General features: G+C 43.1%; 1 protein-coding gene across 1 annotated transcript in view; it reads left to right on the top strand.

The window, feature by feature from the left end:
- lrfn1 (leucine rich repeat and fibronectin type III domain containing 1) overlaps window positions 1-21,529 on the top strand; it is a 194,578-nt gene that overhangs the window by 119,309 nt on the left and 53,740 nt on the right. The window contains exon 3 of the mRNA XM_064302444.1: window positions 1,521-1,676. The gene's annotated coding sequence lies outside the window, so the exon portion shown is untranslated. The remainder of the gene's footprint in view (window positions 1-1,520; window positions 1,677-21,529) is intronic.

The following is a 21,529-nucleotide window of genomic DNA, read 5'->3' as shown; positions in this document are numbered from 1 at the left end:
AGCCTATGTAACAGAACCACTGCAATTTATAAATACAACTGTTGGAATTGATTCAGTTGTGTCCTTTATTTCAAGAAAACAGTTTTGCAACATAAGGTTTTGTAATCTTTGTGAAAGTAGGTCGCTGCAAGTGCAGAAATCAATGCTTTAATGCTGGACAAGCCAGATGCCACTGGGTGTCAGCCTTGGCGGTAAGAGGAAGTAAAAAAAAACACTGCTTTTTAGTGTTAAGGCATAAATAAAATGTCTTATTTTTTTAAGGATTTCAAAAAAGAGCATTGACAAAATGTGCTAGGTGATCATTGTACTTGTCATTCAGTATTCGGATGAATCTGAGAAATCTAACACACTGCATTGACACATTTTCTGTTTAAAGCTATGCAAAATGAAATGACAAGAGACATGAAAAACATCTGAAATATTCTTCCCTGACAACTAACCCCCTCCCCCACCACCTCCACCCCAACCCCCGCACACCCTGTCTTCCTCTTGATCATTTCTTTGTGCCAAAAGCAAACTTAGTTTTTGTTATACATGCATATAATGCAAATGTGATGTGCTCTGTGGTTAGGAAGCACTGCTGGAATATTAGAACTAAGAAGCCAGACCTAGGAGAAGACTAGTCACGTCAGAAAAACACCTTTATCTCAAAATAGTGCACGTGATGTTTAAATAACTGAACTGGACATCCCATAGGCCCCTCTTCAATAACAAAAATGAGTTTAGACCAGGGAAACTTAAGCTGACAAGTGTGATCATGCATGAAGAATCTTCACAGAGAAGCAGGAACAATATGCCAAGCTCAGTAGTCTTGTGTACTGGCTGTTGCGGTTGTAGCAATTTGCCTCATGTGTTCTGGTCATCAAACGTTTGTACTCCAACTGCGCACCTGGGAGTCTTATTAGTAACAAAAGTGGTTTAAAGAAAGCACATGCCAGTTGTGGTTGCATTTCACAACTGTTTTCACCGATGGAGAAAAGCGTAAATACTTTCTCACGATCCCGCATTGTGATTGACGATCTTGCCCTGAGAAGAAAATCCAAAGCAAAAAATGTTGCGCGGCGGAAGATTAGATTCAAAAGCCTTGTCATAATGCACGTTTAATTTTTAATACTTTATACTTTGTTCTCACTTTTCCAGCTACAAAAGCGCCATTAAAAATGCATTATAGGATACACAGTCGCCGTGTCAGAATTCATTTTTGACTCGGATCTTGCTATTTTCGTTAGTTATATTTTTTTCCTCTTTTTGTTTCATTGACATGTATATATAGCCTTTAGGGACGAGATCGTGAAGTGTGCTTCCCACAGATGAAGCTGCCAAGTGTCACAAGAGTAGATCTGGGCACATTATTACATTATGAATCAGAGAGTCGTAGTCTCTTTCCTCCCAAACGGCAGCGGCGGGTTGAATTTGGAAACGTACCCGGAGCACTCTGGAGACCCGGAGTCTGAGCCGTTTGAAGACGGCTGGCGCGCCGGCTGGTTTTGACGCTAACGGTTCCTTCTCCGTTTTTCCAGGTGGAGCGCTCTGCACTGACGGCCCCCCTGTGCCCCCGCCCCGCCCCGCCCCACCACCACCACCCCCGTCTCCCGCTCTGCAAGCAGCCGCTCCAAGCCGAGCCCGGAGATGCCACCAGTGTGAGAAGAGTTATGGAGGCCTCAGCTTGAAACCCGGTGAGCGCACTGTGCCGTTTCTTTTTTCTCTCCGTCCTTCCTTCCGTTTTCACCACGCCTCGCGTCCGAGTTTCTCGAGCGGGCGAGCCTTCCGTCCTCGGTTGCTTGGGCGCAGCCACGGACTGAATAAGAGCCCCCGGGTACGACCGAAATGAATCGTGGAGTCCTGCGGCCGGGCGGAGGACGCGCGGCGGAGCCGTCTTAAGCCCGGCTCGGCGAACTGGGCCCGTGAAAAGAAAAAGCAATAAGAGCAAGAGGGAGATTTTCTCATTTTTTCCCCTTTAAATGATTTATGGCTCAGAAGGCCCAAGTACTGAAATGCAGCGGCGGCGGCTGTGCGGCTAATGCTGTCGGAGCCGCGGAGGTGCTAGCGTAGCTGCTACGAGGTGCGCTAGCTGTGGGCAGGGGCGTCGTGGCGGGGGGAAAAGTGGGACTGACTACCCAGGGCCCGAATGGGGGGAGTCTGGAATGATGCGTGAGAGACATGGATCAAGAGAGGAAGAGGGCGCAGAGACTGCTTATGTATAGGGCCCAGAATATTGTGCTACGCCCCTGGCAATGGGTCTAGTCGATCTCGCGGTAAAGAGTTACCGCTCTTTTCGTTCATTCGTGCCGTCCCTCGTCCTGTTTCTGAGGCACGCCGTCGCGCCGCACTCTGAAAATCCAGACTGCCCCCCAACTGGGAGAAGAGCTTTACGACTGCGACTCCCATAAAAACATAAATAAACACAATGCTGCGGTTTCAGTGGATCGTGAGGAGTGTCAGAAGGAGAAACTGCAGCTATTGCAAATGGTCTGATAAAAGGACGTGCGCTGTCACACAGAGAGGGGGCTGATGGGAGGTGTGGCTAAAGTTTGTTGACTACTTTTCTAATAAGCTTCGGGCTGACTGGCTGACTGACTCCCCGCTGTCAGAACTCCTGTAGCTTCTGCTGTCTGGATGTTATGCGCTGAAAGCCACTGTGGCTAATGTCTTCACTCCTCTGCTCAATGGAGAGAGATGAAGGGGAACGCAGCTAAAATGGTTCTGCCCCGCTCCCTCCCTCCCCTCCCCTCCCCTTCCCTCCTAACCCCTGCTTCCTCCTCCCCTTTTAAAATAGCGCTGTCTCTGTCGGACATGAATTCTGCATCGGCGTGCATTTTCTCTGAATATTCATTTTCATTTTCATCGTTTCATCTGTGCGCTGTAGCAGCCGACTTTGTCATTCCTTTTTTTCTTCTTTTTGAGGAATCTTATCATTTGGTTAACAGGAAGTTATTCGCTGATCTGTCTTGCATAATTAAACTATCTCTGCATTGTAGTCTGAGGCCTTCTTAGGTCAGGGCCATAAAGCAGTTAGGCAAATGGAGATGTTAAGATGCAGACAGACCAGATGCGAACGCAGTCCCTTCCGAATCATTTCTCTTTTTGATTTGCATGGGACCCGGCTCAGTAATTATTTAGATAAGCTCTGTTTTGATAGGATGAATTATTAAGCGGCAGGTTGTAAAGGAGGCATGGGGAATGTAATGGAGTCGAGGGGTACATCAAAGCAATCGATGGCGCCCCAGAGGGATATGTGCACCGGGCTATGCCAGGAGAACCGGGCGTATTTGCGGCCTGACATTGGTGGGGGGGGTGATTCACTCTCGCAGTAGCCAGGCGGGTGAAAGCCTCGGCGTGCAGTGGCGAGTAGCAGAGGCAGAGAGGGGGACAGAAGGGTAATACTGGCACCTGGAGCAGCTCCACAGGGCATTAGTCGAGCTCCAAATGGGAGTGGCCTAGCTCCAAAGGGGAGTGGCTCAAAAGGCGAGTGGCCTGGCTCCAAAGGGGAGTGGCCTAGCTCCAAAGGGGGATGGCCTACCTCCAAACAGCTGGACTTTACTGCAGCCATAACCATATCACTACCCCTAACCCTAACCATAACCCTCCTCTTTGGAGCAAGGCCATGCGTCTTTGAAGCTAGGCCCCTCCCATTTGGAGCTGCTCTTGGCGGGCCCCAGGCCAGTCTGATAACCCCCAAGAGCTGCCTTCGACGTCCCCAGGCAGACGCAGACGCGCGCTCGCGACCCATCCGCCGCCGCCGCCTGCTTATCGCTGACGGACACTCGGAGAAACGCTCCCCTCCTTCCGCCGGCGCTTCGGCTCCTTCCCCGCCCGTCTCTTTGTCCCGGCTGTGTCTGCGGTTCTTCTGGCCGGCGCGGTAAACCTTCAGACGAGGGCTCTTTCCGCGTTATCTCCCGAGCCGCAGGAACGGGACGGCGGCGAGCGCGGGCCCCGCGGGATTCGGCGTTCCTTTTGTGGGTGCACCGCGACTCTTGGCGCGCTTCTGCGGTGCCTCTTTCATTTTTTTCCCCCCTTAAGATTACATTACATTTACATTATAGGCATTTAGCGGACGCTATTATCCAGAGCGACTTATACAACTTTTAACATAGCATTTACATAGCGTCCATTTATACAGCTGGATATATACTGAAGCATTTCAGGTTAAGTACCTTGCTCAAGGGTACGACGGCAGTGCCCTATCCAGGAATCAAACCTGTGACCTTTCGGTTAGATTCTGAGGAGGACACACTGGCTGTCCCCGCCTCACCCGTGCGATGGAGGGTGAAGGCTTGGGCATTCTGCTGCTTTGGTGACCAAAGCGCAGTGGCGGTGGAATTGAACTGAAGATAACACAAATCCAAGCTGTGATCCGTTGAAATGGGGAAGGGGTCGGGGGGGGGGGTGCTTTGCTGGTTCAGGTTGTTGTGCTCAGCCTAAAGGAAAAAAAGGGAATCAAGGGAAGGAAACCATGTGTGTAATCTTACGCCCATGCTTAAAAGGAAGTGACTTTCACATTCTGTCCAGGGAATAGGTTTAGCCCTGTAGTGTGTGTGTGTGTGTGTGTGTGTGTGTGTTTCTGTGTAATGTTTGGTAGAAAAATACTTTTTTTTTCTTGATTTGGCTCTGTGCCCCAGATTTCAGATTTGTACAGTAAGTGCACATTCTCAGCTTTTAGTTGATGGTTCTTTTATACACTTGCACTTTTTATGTATAGCCCCCCATTTCAGCGCACCATAATGTTTGGGAAATATTAACGCTATGGGACGTAAATAAATGTAGCCATGTTTAGGACTTTGCGTGCAATGACTGCCTGAAGTCTGTGGCCCATAGACATCTCCTGGTGCTGAGTATCTTCTCTGGTTGATCTTCTCTGGTTTTTGCATGGCCAGGTATCATACTGCAGGCATCTTCATCTCCTGCTGTTTTGGAGAGCTAGCTGACTTAGTTGAAGTTTTCTCTCCAGCATATGAAACACACATTCAGTTGGATTCAGATCGGGTGGATGACTAAGCCAGTCAAAAATGTCCCAGTTTTTGGCTTTGAAAAACTCCTTTGTTGTTTCAACAGTATGTTTGCGATCATTGTATTGCTGCGGGTTCTTCCAATGAGTTTGGGGGCATTTGCTTGAACTTGAGCAGATAAGATGCTTCTGTACTCTTCAGAATTCATTCTTCTGCTGCTATCACCAGTTACATCATCAATGAAGAAAATTGAGCCAGTACCTGTGGCAGCCATACATGCCCACACCATAACACCCCCACCACCATGTTTCACAGATGAGGGGGGTGGTTTTGGATGTTGGGCAGTTCCTTTTGGCCTCTACACTTTGCTATTGCAATCATTCTGATACAAGTGAATCTTGGTCACATCTATCCACAAGACCATTTTAGCTTCTTCTTAACATTAGTATGTGCCATGATAATTATGAAACCACTTCTTGCAAATCTTTTGTCTTTTTGTGATACGTCCTCAACTTCCTGCTGAGCGAGAACTTTTTAATGCTAAACCCAAAAATTCAGTGATGATTATGATAGCACTTCTGGGCTAAATTGTGCCTTTTGCTGTCATCGTCAGCTCAAGACTATGCCCAAATATGCATTCATGCTGCTCCTCTGTTTCAAGTTGTCTCATTTTAATGATGCTCAATGTAAAAATGAAAATGAAATTATAACACTGCATATCTTTTTAACTTGGCAATTTTATTATTTTTGGAACATGTCTGACCTTCACCAGAGTTGGGAGCTGGTTGAAAAAAACCTCTTTTGGCAAAGCACTGATATTAACAGAAAATGTGTGTTGAGTAATATGCGATTGAGTAATGGTTTTACCGATGTCAGTATTCATATGGTATTGAGAGGGACGCTCTTTCATGCACACCTGCTTATGCAGTTAAAAAGGCACTGGGATGGTTCTGGAAGGAAATAATTGTTGTTGTTGTTGTTTTTTGTGTGAAATCCATCTTTGCGAGGGCTATTTATTTATGTGCAATTGGTTCCAGATAATTAAAGGCCTGTTAGATTTGCAGGCAGAATCATAATTGTCAGGGACCTATTCAGGTTTGCTTTTCACAGGATCTCTTCTAGGAGCTCTTTAAGAGCAAAGACAAATTAACAGGTGAGATGAGCTGAGAGTTTTACTGTCTTGGTTGTCTTGTAACACTTTTATTTTATTTCCCTCCATTTAAATTGATAAATGAAAAAGCAGCAATTGCCACTTTGGCAACACCTTACAATAAGGTCACATGAATCGACATTATCTAGTGTAGTTGTTAACTACTAACCACTGAAAACTTTCTGTACAGCTTTGTTAATGGATTTGTAGTTCAGTACTTCATGCTAACACCTACATCAGTTCCATTTCATTTTGGAATAAAAACAGTTAATGTATTTGTAAATGGTAAAGTAATTACAAGTTGATCCTAACAAATTGATGTTTTGCCAATGTATAAATGATTAAATTATTACATTAGTAAAATGTGAATGGTTTCAGATCTTTAGACAAAATGTAATATTATACAAAAGGAACCTGAATAAACACAAAACACATTTTAAAATTATTATTTCAATTATTTAATGCATTTAGCAGCAATAACTGCAACCAAATGCTTCCTATTATTTGATATCAGTCTTTCACATCGCTGTGGAATGATTTTAGACTACTCTTCTTTGCAGAACTGCTTTAATTCAGGAAAATTGGTTTGATTTTCAAGCATGAACTGCCACAACCTAGGTCAACTATAAAACTTTAATTCTGTTTCCCTTAAACCATTCAGATGTGGACTTGCTTTTGTATTTTGAATCATTGTCTTTCTGCGTAATACAATTACACTTCAGCTCCAGCTCACTGACAGATTACCAGACATCCTCCTTCAGAATCTTCTGGTGCAGAGCAGAATTCAGGGTTCCTCCAATAATGGCAAGTTGTCCGGTTCCCAAGGCAGTAAAGCATTCCCACATCATCACACTACCACCGTCATGTTTGACTGTTGGTACGATGTTCTTACTGTGAAATACTTTATTTGTTTCGTCCCAGACATAATGGAACCTGTGCCCTCCAAACGGTTCCAGTGTTGACCCATCTGTCCACAGAACAGTATCCCAAAAGGCTTGGGGATCATCTTTTTCTTTTTATGCAAATGTGAGACATGCATTCATGGTTCTGCTTTGCTACCCATTAATCCCAATTTTTCCCAGTCTCTTTCTTATTGTGGAGTCATCAACACTGACCTTAGCTGTGGCTAGAGAGGTCTACAGTTCTTTGGATTTTCTTCTGGGATCGTTTTCTGACTTCTTGCATGAGTTGTCGCTGTGCCCTTGTAGAACATTTGGCAGGTCAGCCACTCCTGGGAAGCTTCACCACTGTTTAAATTGTTGTCCATTTGGAAACAATGGTTATCACTATGATTCGGTGGAGGCCCAGAGCCTTAGAAATAGCTTTTTTAAGTTTTTCCAGACTGATATATTTCAATAACATTTTCCTTATAGAATTTCCTTTGATCGTGGTATAGTGTGCTTATAGAAACTTTGTGGTGACTACTTCACTCTTATGGTAAGATTCAATGTGAATGAGGTTTGCATTCAATGGGGCTGGCTGCAATCAAGCCTGGCTTTTTTAAATCAGCTGAATCTAGTTATTAATTAAATTTCAATATTTTCCTTGCCTTGCTAGGCTTCTGTATGAAACAAGTTATGGTTGTTTTTCCACTTAATTCATGGTTCTACTGTGTGAGTGATAATGAGCTCATCGAATATTTATTTTTGTATAATTACAATTGGAGATGAAAAAGGCAATCAAGGTACCACCCCTAAACCCAGTATGAATGTTGATGTTAGTGTGTGGAAGACTTTGGGTTTTTTGAGGACGACAGATTTTTGACTGGATTGTCATCCATTTCAGAGTTTGCTTGTTTGTTTCTTTGAAGAAACTCTGGTAAACCTCAAGGATGGGGGAAGGGTTAAAAAGATGGAGTAGACATGAAAAAGGACTGAAGATTGCCTGAGGTTCATAACTCCAAATCACAAAATGGTTGCCCTTTTTTCCGGGGACAGAAATGAAAAACACTGGAGAATTATTATAATTTCCTTGATATTTCTTCTTCTCATATCTGAACCTCCATAGAATATATATTTTGGTGCCCTGATTTAAAAAAACAATCGTATTATGTGAATATTACCACCCAAGCTTGTAAAGATGGTACGAATGGATATGTGTTGCTATTGAGGATGAGCAGTTGCTCTTGTGGCACGGTCTTTGCAGAGAGTCTGTGTCATGCCAAGCCTCTTCAGAGACAAAGCTGAGGACAGCTGAAGAGGGCCAGACTTTTCGGATGTTGATAAACAGTGACCAAGAAAAAATATGCAACAGTAAAAAAAAAAAGAAAATGCCACTGGGCATCATAGTTTCTGGAGCCAAACTATGACTCACTTCTGTGCTGCTCAAGGTTAATAGGAACTGTCAGATATTCAATGCTAGTGAACATCAAAGAAGGTGGAGAATCCACCTACACCTGACTCTACTTGCCTTTTGCATAGTCATATACTGTTGAATAGCATTTTAGGAGATAGCTAATCTATTAGAACAATTATGGCTATTTTTAACTGCTATAAAACCTGATCAACCCTCTATATTATTTTTATTATTTCACCACCTGGCCCCAGAGTTGACAGCAACATGCAAATGAAACAAAGAGTCTTTTCCTGGACTCAAAGCTATTCTCAAGATTTAAATATTCTTTTTCACATTATATCTCCTTGTTTGCACCATTGCACCATAATTGCTGAATAAAGATACACTGTTCAGTGTTTATTCACACATGTGGATTGTTTGAATAGAAAGTTCCAGAGTCTGCTTCCCTTTAATGTGTCTTTAATGTGCCGTGTGGTGCTATAATGAAGGAAGAGCAGCTCTAGTCTTGTTTTATATCTACAGCTGTTTTAAAGAATTTACCAACACTTTTCACTTATTGTACTAGCTGGAAGACACAGTGTGCAGTGGAAACACTAGGAAATACTTTGGCTTCATTCTCTGCCTCTTCTTCCTCCATATCCCTCCACATCTGGCATATTCCCTCCTCTCGCCAATGGCCTACTGCAACCAATACCTCTCTTTTCTCAGGAATCAGGCAAATAGCAAGCAGGTGATTACCCAGAAAATTTTCGGCAATATGGATTACTTATCCGGGGGCATTCGCGACAAACATTTTTTTAAAGCATTTTTTTCTATTTATATTCTTCTGGGGTTTTTTTTTTTAAAAGGTTTTATCATGATTATATTTCCCTCATATCGAACCCTAGGTTGATTTCAAGATTCATTGTTAATGTGCACAACTTGATTTTGGTCTGAAAGCTATGATGTGAACCAAGAGAGAGCTTGTACACATGGCCCTACAGTCTATCCAGAAGGATGACGTGATCAATGGCATCAAAGGGTACGCTTCAATCTAAGAGCTCAAGTATGGAAATATTGCCCCAGTCAGAGGAGAGGAGTAGGACATTGGGCTCTTTCAGTAGGGCTGTCTCTGAAGCTCTGATAGGGTCTAAAGCCAGACTTAAAGGATTCCATGACATTGCTCAGGAGTTCAGGAGTGAACAAAGGTGCTTTGAAACAGCCTTTCTAGTATCTTAGAAAGGAACCGATGGCTTGATATAGGTCTATAGTGTGACATATTAATCACACCCAAGTAGGGCTTCGTATGGAAGGGCCTAATGACTGCTAATTTCAGAGTCTGGGGTATGTGTCTAGATGCTAAGGAGGTGTTGATACCATGCAACAGTGGTGTGCCACTGGCAAAAACATATTTTATAGCTTTGAAGGAATAGGGTCTAGAAGACAGGTAGAGAATTTACAAGAGATAAAGTTGGTATTAAACTCCATTGGATCAATTGGAACAAATAAGTATACACAAGCCACCAGTCCCCAGGAACATTCTGCATCCATCTGTTAAGAGAACAGTTAAAGAACCTCGTCCCTGATTTTTATCGTTTTGCTATCAAAAAGAAATTCATAAAATAATTTCTGCCAAATATTACTGGAGCGAAGGGATCAACTAATACACAATTCTTTGTCAGTCTGGCAACATTGTTGGACAGATACCTGGGATTGTTGCAGCTTTCCTCTACTAAGGTAGAGAAATGTGAAAATCATGCCAAGTGCAAGGCGAGAGCAGGTTTATAAATAATAAGTCTTTCTTTCCAGGCATTTAAGAGCATGAGTATAGTCATTTTACCAGGGTGCTAATTTCCCGTGACAGGTTTTCCTCTTCTTGAGGGGTGCGGCAATATCCACAGTTCTGCGAAGTACACGGTTCTGTGAAGCACAACGTCTGTGTTTGCCATCAACTGATCAATTGAGCCATTATTTGAACTTGAGTATACAATTAAGCTTGAGCCAAGAGGGTCCCCACAGTGTGCAAAGGGGTCTGAAAAAAAGCAGCACTAGGGGAAAATCAATCCATCCATTATCTAACCTGCATGCATTGGGCGTGAGGCAGGAACGCACTCTAGACTGGTCGCCAATCCATCACGGGGATTTCAAACAATTTAGACCCTTCAGTTAGCCTAACCTGCCTGTCATTGGACTGCGGGAGGAAACGGGAGTAACCGAAGGAAACGCACACGGACGTGAGGAGAACATGCACAGTCCACGCAGAAAGGCCCCTGGACAGGTCTCAAACCCAGGACCTTCTTGCTATAAGGTGACAGTGCTACTATCACTGCACCCCAGTCCCCGTCATTGGGGGAAAATATACAACTAAATAAATATCTAGGATCTGGTGTCATGGGACAGACCTGTGATAATATAAATTTAATGAAATGAAGGTCTGATAAAATAGCAGTATTAGGCATGACTACATCACAGAGTTTTGACTTATATACATCAGCAAGATCATCACCATAACCTCACAGGTGGGGAAGCGAATGTGAGTATTGCTGTATCCAGGTGGATTCATTTAAGGCAGTATTTTCAAAAGACTTACAATCTTCAGACCCCTTCACTTTATCCACATTGTTACGTTACAGCCTTATTCTAAAATTGATTAATTTCATTTTTATTCTCATCAATCTACACACAATACCCAATAATGACTAAATGAAAACAGGTGTTTAGACATTTTTGCAAATTTATTATTTGTAATTTCAGTCTGACACAAGGTATCAGCTTGGTGATGAGTAATTAGTTCATTCATAAGAATTAACTTTGGTGTCAATGATTTTATGTTAATTAATCAAATCAAATTAAAAACTATTTAATGGAATTCATTACTTGCAAATGTACAGGTGTAATTTTTTTCAAGTTATCAAAACAAATGCCCCTAATGGGTTTCTTTGAAAAATGTAATTTGGAAGTTTTGTTAGTTATAGGCACTGTCTCAAATGGATAAACAGTTTTAGGGAACTAGCAGAGATGAGTGTACGACAGCAGATCTGCTGCCCAGCCTTGGCTTTCGTGAGTCAGTGATTTGAATTCCCGAGACTCTAGGCCATATCACTGGAAATGAGAGTGGCACAATGTGGGGTGGACACCATCTTGTCTCAAAAGACCAGGCCCTTCACAAAAAGTCTGCCAATTATCTACATAGCCCACGTTTGGTAGGGGGGCGCCATTCCAACAGCCGATGACTTAGCGATGTCCACCTTGCTGAGAGGGAATGGGGCCAGAGAAATTAGCTGAACCAGACATCTGTTTTTCTACTTCACACTGATTCAAAATGAGTGTTACTGATCTCTAATTGCTTCAACTGGGCATCATTAACACCAATGTGAATACCAATTTTCTAGAACTACTTCCTAGGACTTATACCTTTAGCCCCAGAAATGGATTGAACTACAGTATGGTTCTTGGAGTCACAGGTTGAACGTTTCTAAAAATAATCACCAATTACCAGAGCTCTCAGCAGGTGCATTGTTAGGGGGATAAAATCTGCTAGGAAAAATGAATAGATGGTCAGTGGTGCACGGGGACTTATTTTTTTGCGACTACGTTCCTGAACAGACACACCAGAGGCTCGGCTGGTGTTCCACCTTGGGGAAAGACCAACTGGTGCATCCAAAACCAAGAAAGATTGAACTTCTCGATTTCTCAAGGTACAAGGTACGGATGTGAGTTTCCAATTCACATTCAGTCTACACTTATCACAGGTGAAGTTACCGCTAATGGTGGAGAAGGAATAGCTGAAAATATCACACAATCCAAAAAACAGAAGGAAATAGAAACAGAGTGAGGAACAGAAGAGGTAGGAGGGGCAAAAGAAGCTGTTTAATCACTTGCGTTTCAGTCTGGTTGATTGCAGGCAGGGTGGCACGGTGGTGGAGCGGATAGCACTGTCGCCTCACAGCAAGAAGGTCCCGAGTTTGAATCAGGCCTGGGCCCTTCTGTGTGGAGTTTGCATGTTCTCCCTGTGTCCGTGTGGGTTTCCTTTGGGTACTCCGGTTTCCTCCCTCGGTCTGAAGATATGCAGGCAGGCTAATTAAAGACTCTAAATTGCCCATAGGTTATGAGTGTGTGAGTGAATGGCGAGTGCATGGTGTGTGTGCCCTGCGATAGATTGGCAACCTGTCCAGGGTGTAGTCCTGCCTCTCGCCCAGTGCACGCTGGAATAGGCTCTAGCACCCCTGCGACCCTGCCCAGAATGAGCGGCTATACATAATGGATGGATGATTGCAGGCAGTTAGCTCGCAGTGTAGTAGTTGGCAGTGATAACTTGAAACACTTTATTGCTGATAACAGTCCAAAGGGTTATTTCAAAGGGCAAAGTGGAAAAAATGGGAAAATGAAGTTCAGTAGTAGTAAGTACAGGAAGAAATAGGAAACAGCAAGAGCGAACAGGAAACAGAATTATATCCAAGCTTGGTTCTCTTCTCGAAAGTTACTTTCTAATGAAGACTGATGCTACCAAGACCTCAGGGCTTCTTGTGGTCACCAAAATACTGACCACAGGAAGCTCTGTCCCCCTCTCACTGACTCACCCCAGGCCCCCACCTCCAATATTTCCCTCCTGCCCCCCTGCCTCCCACACTGATGACAGCCCTGCACCCTCACACTGGCTCACTGCCCCCTCTTCCCCCCTTCACACTGACTCCCTCCCCCAACACTGACGGCTCCACGGCATGACCGTAGACGTGGTGTCAGTGAGACGTGTCAGTCGGGAGCGTCTGGGGCGAGAGGCGCGCCCGCTTTGCGCCTGCGGAGGCGGGCGAAGACGAGGCCAGCTGCTCGCGCCAGAGTGGGCCTCGTCCTTCCTCTCTGTCACTGTCGTGCCCCTTTCGGAAAACGAACCAATTATCCCGTCCCTATCCTAACAGGGGCCGCTCTCTCTCAAGCTCAATAACGCTCAGTTCTCCTGCTGGGTCTACATTCCGATTACACTGCACGTCTTTTCATGAGTCTGAGAAGTCTAACAAATGTCGAAAACAACTCAAATAAGGATGGCTTTTTTTTTTTGACTTGTTTCATCTTGCCTCCTTTGATTTTTTTTTTTTTTGCTTTTTCCTCCCATGTCTGCCTCCCTCCCATGATCATGTTGTTTCTTCTATTTGCTTAGCGGACAGGGCAAGTTTAAATGATGATCATTTGCACAGTGGAAAGGTGACAGAACACATCCTGGTCGCACACCTCGATCGAGGGTTCTGAAGTACCCTGCCCCCCCCAACTCTGCCCAATTTAACTGCCTCATTGACAGGAAATGTACATTTCAGTTGTTGTAGCCATAGCAAAACTGTTTCTCCTCAAAAGTGCTACTACATCTACTTTCAGCTGTCACACAGCTTTTAAGCTTTGTAAGTGCAGGGTTTAGTCTTTTGAACTCCTTTATGGCTTCTGACATATTAAAATGACAAACCCTTTGGTGCAGAAAGCATTTATGGGAGAATGCCACAGTTGCATTATTTATTAGAAACGAAGGTTTCGAACAGCAAGCTCTGAGAGACCTGCCACATTTGCTCCTCAGAGAGATGATCGCGTAATCACGTTATTTCATCGATATATCCACCTACATAAAGAATATGGATTTCGTCCGTCTAAAATCCGTACTGCTGGAGAAGGCAGTTTTTTTTATTGGTTCCATTTTTCTTTTTTCCTCCGAACATGCGAGGTTAAGGTTTTTAGAAGCTGCGAGCGAAGCCCTCGGAGGGCCCCCCGATCTTTATTCAAGTCAAATTAAAATTGTTTATCATTCCGGAGCTCCGGCGAGTTAGCGGATTGATTTGAATGGAGCTCGCGGTCGACCGGGTGCGCGTTCGCTCGCCGATGCACGAGCACGCCCACGGAATGTCAAAAAGCCATGCGCGCGCGGCGAGCAGGCTCACGCATGCAAAGAGATAGCGTGACTCATTACAGCCGGCTAAGTCCCATTTGTGTGGGGAAGCGGTACTTACCTTCGCTCGAGAGACAAAAATAAATAAATAAATAAGTTAACCTAAGCGACTGTCACAACAATGGCCTCGCCGCCGGTCTCTCTCTTATTCTTTGAGTGCCGCGAAAGGTCAGTGTTTACGAAAGCGCGCTTGAAATTACTGAGAAAAGCGGCTTGATTTTATTAGGGGCCACTCCGCGAAAAGCGAAGGGACTGAAATGCAAACCCGTCGGCTGGCCTTAAGCACTTAAACACACTGCTCTCGTCGATACTCCCACTCAATAAGTTCCAGGCCCGTGTGACCTGACCTGAGCCCTGCACTGCAAGCTGCTCTGACTGCACGAATGAATGGGACCCTTTGAGGAGAGCCCCTTGTCCTTGATTCTGCGCACAAACAAAAACTTTCACCTGCACCCATCTCAGGGAAGCGTTTTTGGAGAGAAGTCACTCTGAAGCACTGAGTCTTAATTAAAGACTCAAATTCCTGTTCGCCCTGCTGATTTCTAGTGCATTGTTAATTGATTTGTTGTCGCATTTGACAATTAGCATTATGTATTTTCAAACCTATTTTTTTTTTTGGGGAAGGGCTAATGGGATTTGTCGGTCTGCTGCGACGTCCTTGGTCGGTTCAAAGAGCACAGGCTGGAAAGCATGACCCCTGAAGCTCAAAATGGCGGCTACTTCCTCTTTCCTGTATGTAGTCCAATCGCTGAGCTTCAGCAGCATTGCATCGTCAGTGCATAAGGCCTCATGCACAGCTGGCACAGGCAGAACGCAAGCCCGCCATCCACTGGACCAGTCACACTGACAGAACCCCCCCCACCCGGCCAGATGTGGCCAGTGCTGCTTCAGCCTTTGTGGTGCCCCCCCGGTCGGCAGAGTCAGAATATGCGGTGTGCATCGCCACATCAGAAATGGGGCCTTTATTGCCGAACGTGCAGTATAGGAGGCCGGAGGTGCCTTTAATTGAATTTGGCATGTACACTGATATTACTAGCCGACCTGGGCCAAATACGTATTTGTTTTGGATTCAAATACTTTTCTGTGCTCTATTGATCTTGCCTGGTATAATTGAGCCGGCCAATATGACCAGAATGCGAGGTTTGCACTTTTTGAGAGTATTTCATTGGTTTCAATACACCAGACAAGATCAATAAAGCGTAGGAAAGTATTTCAATCCAAAACGAATACGTATTCGACCCAGGTCTGATTGCTACACAGTAAAATATGTGACACTTCCTTCATGAGGGCTACATACAGTAACACCTTCATTCAGCATTCATACGTGATGTTCTTCACCTCAAATATATTGTGGGTTATGTCACCACCAACGCACGTGACCCACAACAAAGGCCTGTTTGCAGTTATTGACACAAGCATTTATGAATGCCTATCTAGTACATCTGGAGGAGTTACGTAGCTGTTATGCAGGATCATTCATAGAAAGTGTTACTGAAAAATCATACATCTTAATTCAATGCCAATAAAGTTGAATGCACAATGGATAAGGTACACAGAGTATTTAACAGTAGTATGAAGTATGCTCAATTTTATATCTACTCAGTGGTGGAAAGTCCAGGGGTCAGAAAGTAAAAGTCCTGCCAAGTGTTTCTTCCAGCCATGAACTCAGTCAGCTGATTTCACTGATTAGTTCTACCTCCTGGATGAAGAATAATGCTAAATAGCAAAATCCAGGTGATTGGAACAAAATACTGGGGAGAACTTCTACTAACTGGACCTGGATTTTCCACCTTTGGATCTACTCATATGCATCATTAGAGCTGGTATTCAGAGGGTAATTACTATTCATTAGCATAGGCGATGTGGAGTCTTTCAGGCTTTAGTACTTTACATGGCACCATACTTGAAGTCACTGGAATGTTCCAGCACCGTTTCTGTAAACATCGCTGAAGAGAAAAGGCGATGATTTGAAATAATCGACTGCAACATTAATTAAAATGGTCTAATGCATGTATTACTTATCCCTGGACATTGCGACTGCATGGATAATTAAACAGACTGACAGACTGACCCTGGAGAAAAACAGCCTGTTGATGTTTTTTTGTGCTGAATATTTTATCTGCTAATTTCCCAGAAGAATAATGTTTACAAAAAAAAATTCAATACTTTTCCTCAGTGCAATCTTTGAACCAATCACCGCATGATTTGTATGCATATCAGGAAAGAAATAATGCTAGAGAAGGTAGAAATTTTAATCAAAACCATATTACAGTATATGCTATATTATGCTATGTGTTTCCTAAGCACTAAAGTAATACTTAAAGATCCATGGATATATGGATATGTTTTGAGATTTCTGTTGGGAGTCTTCAGCAAAAAAAAAAAAAAAAAAAAACACAAGAGTTCCCTTAAAATGAATTCCAAGGACAATGTACTTACAAGCGCCCGGGTGATAATACTATTAGAAATCATCTATTCATCAGCAAACTCCTTAGAGACCAAATTACGGTGAGCTGTCTGCCACTGACCAGCCGAGAAATGGCTATCAGCTATTCGTGCTGTGATCTAAATTAGTTGTTCAGCAAATTTCACACTGGTGCTCATTAGTGAATTGTGTGCATCGTCCCAACCCAATGTTATAGTACCTCTGTTTAATGTGTTTATCCTCCTCTTACACTGTAATGAGGCTACTGCACCCTCAGACGCAATAGCAGGAAGACTCGTCTTATGGCCAGATCACCATTTTACAACTCAAATTCCTCTATAAATCTCCACAGTGCAAATCATTCAAATACTTCAGCAATATATGTGACCACAGTGGTCAGATAAATGAACAGATTTATTATACATGTATAAATGAATCGGTTTAAGGGTAATACACTTAAAATATTAATTAAAAATACAATTGTTCAATTTCTCCTTCAAAATAATGACTTAAATATGGCTAATTTATTTGAAAGTATGGTTAGTGGCTTGATCATTTAAATTCTTGCCCTGGCATTTGTGTACTGGTTCTGGTACTTGGTACCTCATTTCACAACTAGTCTACTGGTATCTAAACAACTATGTTTTCTATAGGGTTTTATAGTCATGCAAACAACATTATACATTTTCATGACCAATGCATGTTTGTGTATGTGTTATTAGGTGTATCACTTCATTAGGTACACCACCCATCTATATTTTGCCTCCAGTACAGCCTGGATTCTTTGTACCGTGGAAGGTGCTGGAAACATCCCCGCGCCGGCTCGATAGCATCGCGCAGCTCGCTGCTGATTTTTCGGCCACTTGTTCACGCTCCGGATCTCCTGTCCCGCCTCATACGAAAGCTGCTCTGTTGGACTGAAGTATGGAGACTGTACAGGCCACTGGGGTAAAATGAAGTCGCTGTCACGTTCGTGGACCCAGCTTGAGATGATGCGTGCTTTCTGCCATGACACATTAACCTGCTGGAAGCTTCCGTTTGAAAAAGGGTAGACCGTGGCTATAAAGGGATGTGCATGGTCAGCAACAATGCTTAGGTATGCTTGGCATTGAAATGATGCTCGGTTGGTATTAAAGGGTTTAGTGTGTGCCAAGGAAACGTTCGCCACAGCAATACGCCACAACCTCCAGCCTGCAGTCTTGACACTAGACAGGATGGCTACTCAGAAATTCTGACGCTACCATCTGCACGCTGCAGCAGAAATCAAGATTTGTCAGACAAAGCGATGTTTTTCGATCTTCAGTCATACGTTTTGTGATCATGGTCATGTCCACTGTAGCCTCATCTTCCAGTTCTTTTGCTGAAAGGTGTGGAAGCCTAGTCTTCTGCTTCTGTAGCCCATATTGGCTGTTTGGAGGAGCAGGCTACTTGCATTAATGAGCAGGTGTACAAAGTAAAGTGGCCACTGAGTGTATATGCCACTTGCTTTGGGTCTGTTATGAAAGTGCTTCACTGCTGGTCCACAAAAAGTTTATTTGGTATTCTTAATAACATATAATTTAATAGGAATTAATTAATATATATTTTTTTAAGTCTCATTGTTACCCTACACATTTATAAGATGGCTACCTTACATCACCTGCACTGGAATGGAAAATGTGTGCATCCTTTCTGTGTTACGGCTACGATGCCTTTTCACTGCCGAGTGATCATCAGAGATCGGCTTTCACCTTCATTTATATGGATTTGTTCTCGGCCATTAAAAGGAAACTGCCCTTGTTCGAGACCGGGGACGTGAGGGCAGTTTTACAGTATGCCCATATACAAAATGTCATCCGGCAGGATGCTGACCCCGAGGCTACTGGTCACCCTCCAATGTTCTAGAGCGTATAAATGGATCTTTGCTGTGCAGCTGCGCTTGGTTTGCAGCTGTTCCGCTCATACTGGTTCATAAAACCTGGGACCATCTGCAGATTATGTTTATTTGAGCTGACATTAGTTATAAGTCTTTATAAGTTAAACTGTACATTTTCATTATGTAACTTGGACATTTCTCTTACAAAAAGATAATATCAGTATTAAAATATCAACATAAATGCGAAAACATAAAATACAGATGTAGCTGTAATGTAAATCACTTGTCACTTAAGTGAAAATCAAAGGTCACTTAGTTTACTGAACAATATTCAGAATAATAAAAATCAACTACCTAAACTGCTTTTTGTGTATGTATCCTTACATGCATTTATGGGTGAAGGTTAATTTCAATTGTTAACTGTTAATCTGTTAATCTCAGTTCCATTGTATTTAACAGGCAGTGAGTCTTGGATCCCTGTAGCAAATGATACATTTGATATTTTTGGGTACATTTTATGTCAATGGGTTGTATTTCTAAATTATAATAAATATTCACTTCAAACAATTATCAAATTTATATCAGGGCACACCTTTCTTTTATTTAATACAAATAATAATCAAGTTCCATCATTTATCTCGCATTAAATATATATCTGAATTTGCTGTCAAATTTGCTGAATGGCCTTCAAGTTAACTAATACATCTGTTTTTTCTTCTCATTATTTGTTGATTGTTGCAATTATTCAAGCATGAGTAAGGGGTTTTAAACACTAATATGCAACAGATTATTTACTGTTTGTGTCCAAGAAATCCCTATTAACTGTGTTAGTAATTTAGCAAAGTAAAAAAAAAAGAAAAATTCTTATATATTTCATGATATGACATTTGTTCTTATTAATTCACGTCCTCCACGCACACAAATCAACAGTGGCTTGCTCCAAATTCCATAGCAAGCAAGCAAGAAAGACAAAAGAAAGTAAAACAGTCCGTAGCTGGCCCACTTCCCAGCCAGCGCCAGCTCCTCCAACATCCCAGTTGAGGATTACTTTCTTGGTATTTCTTTTTTGCTTGCATGCTTGCTTGCTTGTTGAACAAATCTCCAGAAATAAATCGAAACAAAAGCCATAACCGCTCTCGGTGTGAGCTTCCGGTCTCAGCCCTGAACTGTGGAGAGCAGCACACCTTTAAGCACACCTGGGCTGATTAGCTAACGCAACCCAGGTGCGTGTGCTCTCTCCACCAGCCGGCGCAGCCAAGACCAATCTGCTTCTCCCGCGGACCGAATGCTACACAGGCCAGATAGAAAGAAAGTGGTAGAGACCGTGGTTACTCCACACCAAAGTCCTAAAGTTAATCAACAGACTGACACATCAAGGTAGAGATTTTAGGCTGAAGGACAGAAGAAATATGTTTTACAATAGGTTTGATTACGATATTATGGAGGAGAGACTAGATTAATGGCTTTCGTTATACTTAATCTGTTCATCAAGCAAAATGGAAACATGATCAATAAAGCAATTATTTGTGTATCTGTCCATTCAAAGAAAGTGCCAGAAGGAAGAAAACAGGAAGGTACTCCAAGTTGCACAGAGAAAACTAGCAGCAACACTCAAACAACAAAAAAAAAACTGATAAGTACAGAAAAAGGCTTGAAAGACTTCAATGAGATTCACAGCCACGTAGATCAAAAAACCCAGGGACTGTTAGGAAGGTTTCCTGTGCCTGGGGAAGAATGTAAACACTTAGTTTTCCACCATGCCATACAATGCAACATCAGGCGAAAGTATGCTTTCACCAAACAGAAGAAAGCCAGGCTGGTAATAGCAGCTCTAGTGTCTGGAAGAATCTTGAAATAAAGCATGTTCCAAAAAAGAATTCACAAACTGCCAATTTCAAGAAAGCAATTTGATGGGAACCACAGTAACCTAGGAAACGAGATATCTATTACCTGCAGCAAATTAAAGTACCGATTCCTATGAGTGTGTTGTGACCTCCTTCACAAAGGATGAAAACAGTCATTTAACAACAAGAAAATCTCAAACAGTAATGAGAAGGAAGAGAAAGGAACAGAAAATGTTCCCAAATGATACCATGTATGACCTACATGCTGCGGGAGATGCCTTCTTGAGAGAGAGAGATGCATCTTATCCGTCTGTGAGTGTAGTGCACTTTTGTAGCGATGGACCATGCACGAAATATCATCAAAGGGAAACTTCTGTTCTGCGCAGGGCTTCGCCGTTGTGCGTTCAACTCTGGTACTTGGAACTTCTGACGCAAAAAAAAAGAAACCAAAAAAAAAAAAAAAACAGCAGATAGACTTTTTAGCCAAGGGTTAGACGTTCCGATACAGAGCCTTTGAATGCCCATACCTCAGTGAAAGTCTTTTCACGTTGATGAGGATGATGCGGGGGAAGCCATACTGTACAGCTGCCTTCAACAAAGATCATTTACTAAGTGGTAACAGTAATTACCGGACGCATCAGCTACAGTGATGTGAGCTGCTTTTGCTCAACGAGACAGACGCTTACATGCTAATGTGACAAAACTGAAACCTTCAGCTTTGAGGTTAAGTCAACTGCCCCCATACCGGAAGACAACAATCAAATCTCTGGCAAAACTCTGACTTCCTCGGCCCGTGGTGCAGTCTGAAATACGACAGTGACAATTATCTGTTCAAGAGGTTCCAGAGACTGATGTTGAAGTCAAATGTATGCATGTTGCACTAAACCACTTCTACCAGCCAAGCGAGGGCGTGTCCTATGGAATTTACGTGATAATTAATCAGACTAATTAATCCTCCAAAGCCTGCGACCTAACGTCGCATGGGGATAGACAAAGATATATGGGCCAATATCAGGGATATATGAACCGTCCGAAAGAGGGGTCAAAATTAAGTGGGAGAAGTGCAAAAAATGAGTTTGAGAGGACTGTTTTGTTGATTAGATTTCCTC

Source organism: Anguilla rostrata, chromosome 12, assembly GCF_018555375.3.
Source record: "Anguilla rostrata isolate EN2019 chromosome 12, ASM1855537v3, whole genome shotgun sequence".
NCBI classification, from domain to species: Eukaryota; Metazoa; Chordata; class Actinopteri; order Anguilliformes; family Anguillidae; genus Anguilla; species Anguilla rostrata.
This window is presented reverse-complemented; position numbering and strand designations above follow the sequence as displayed.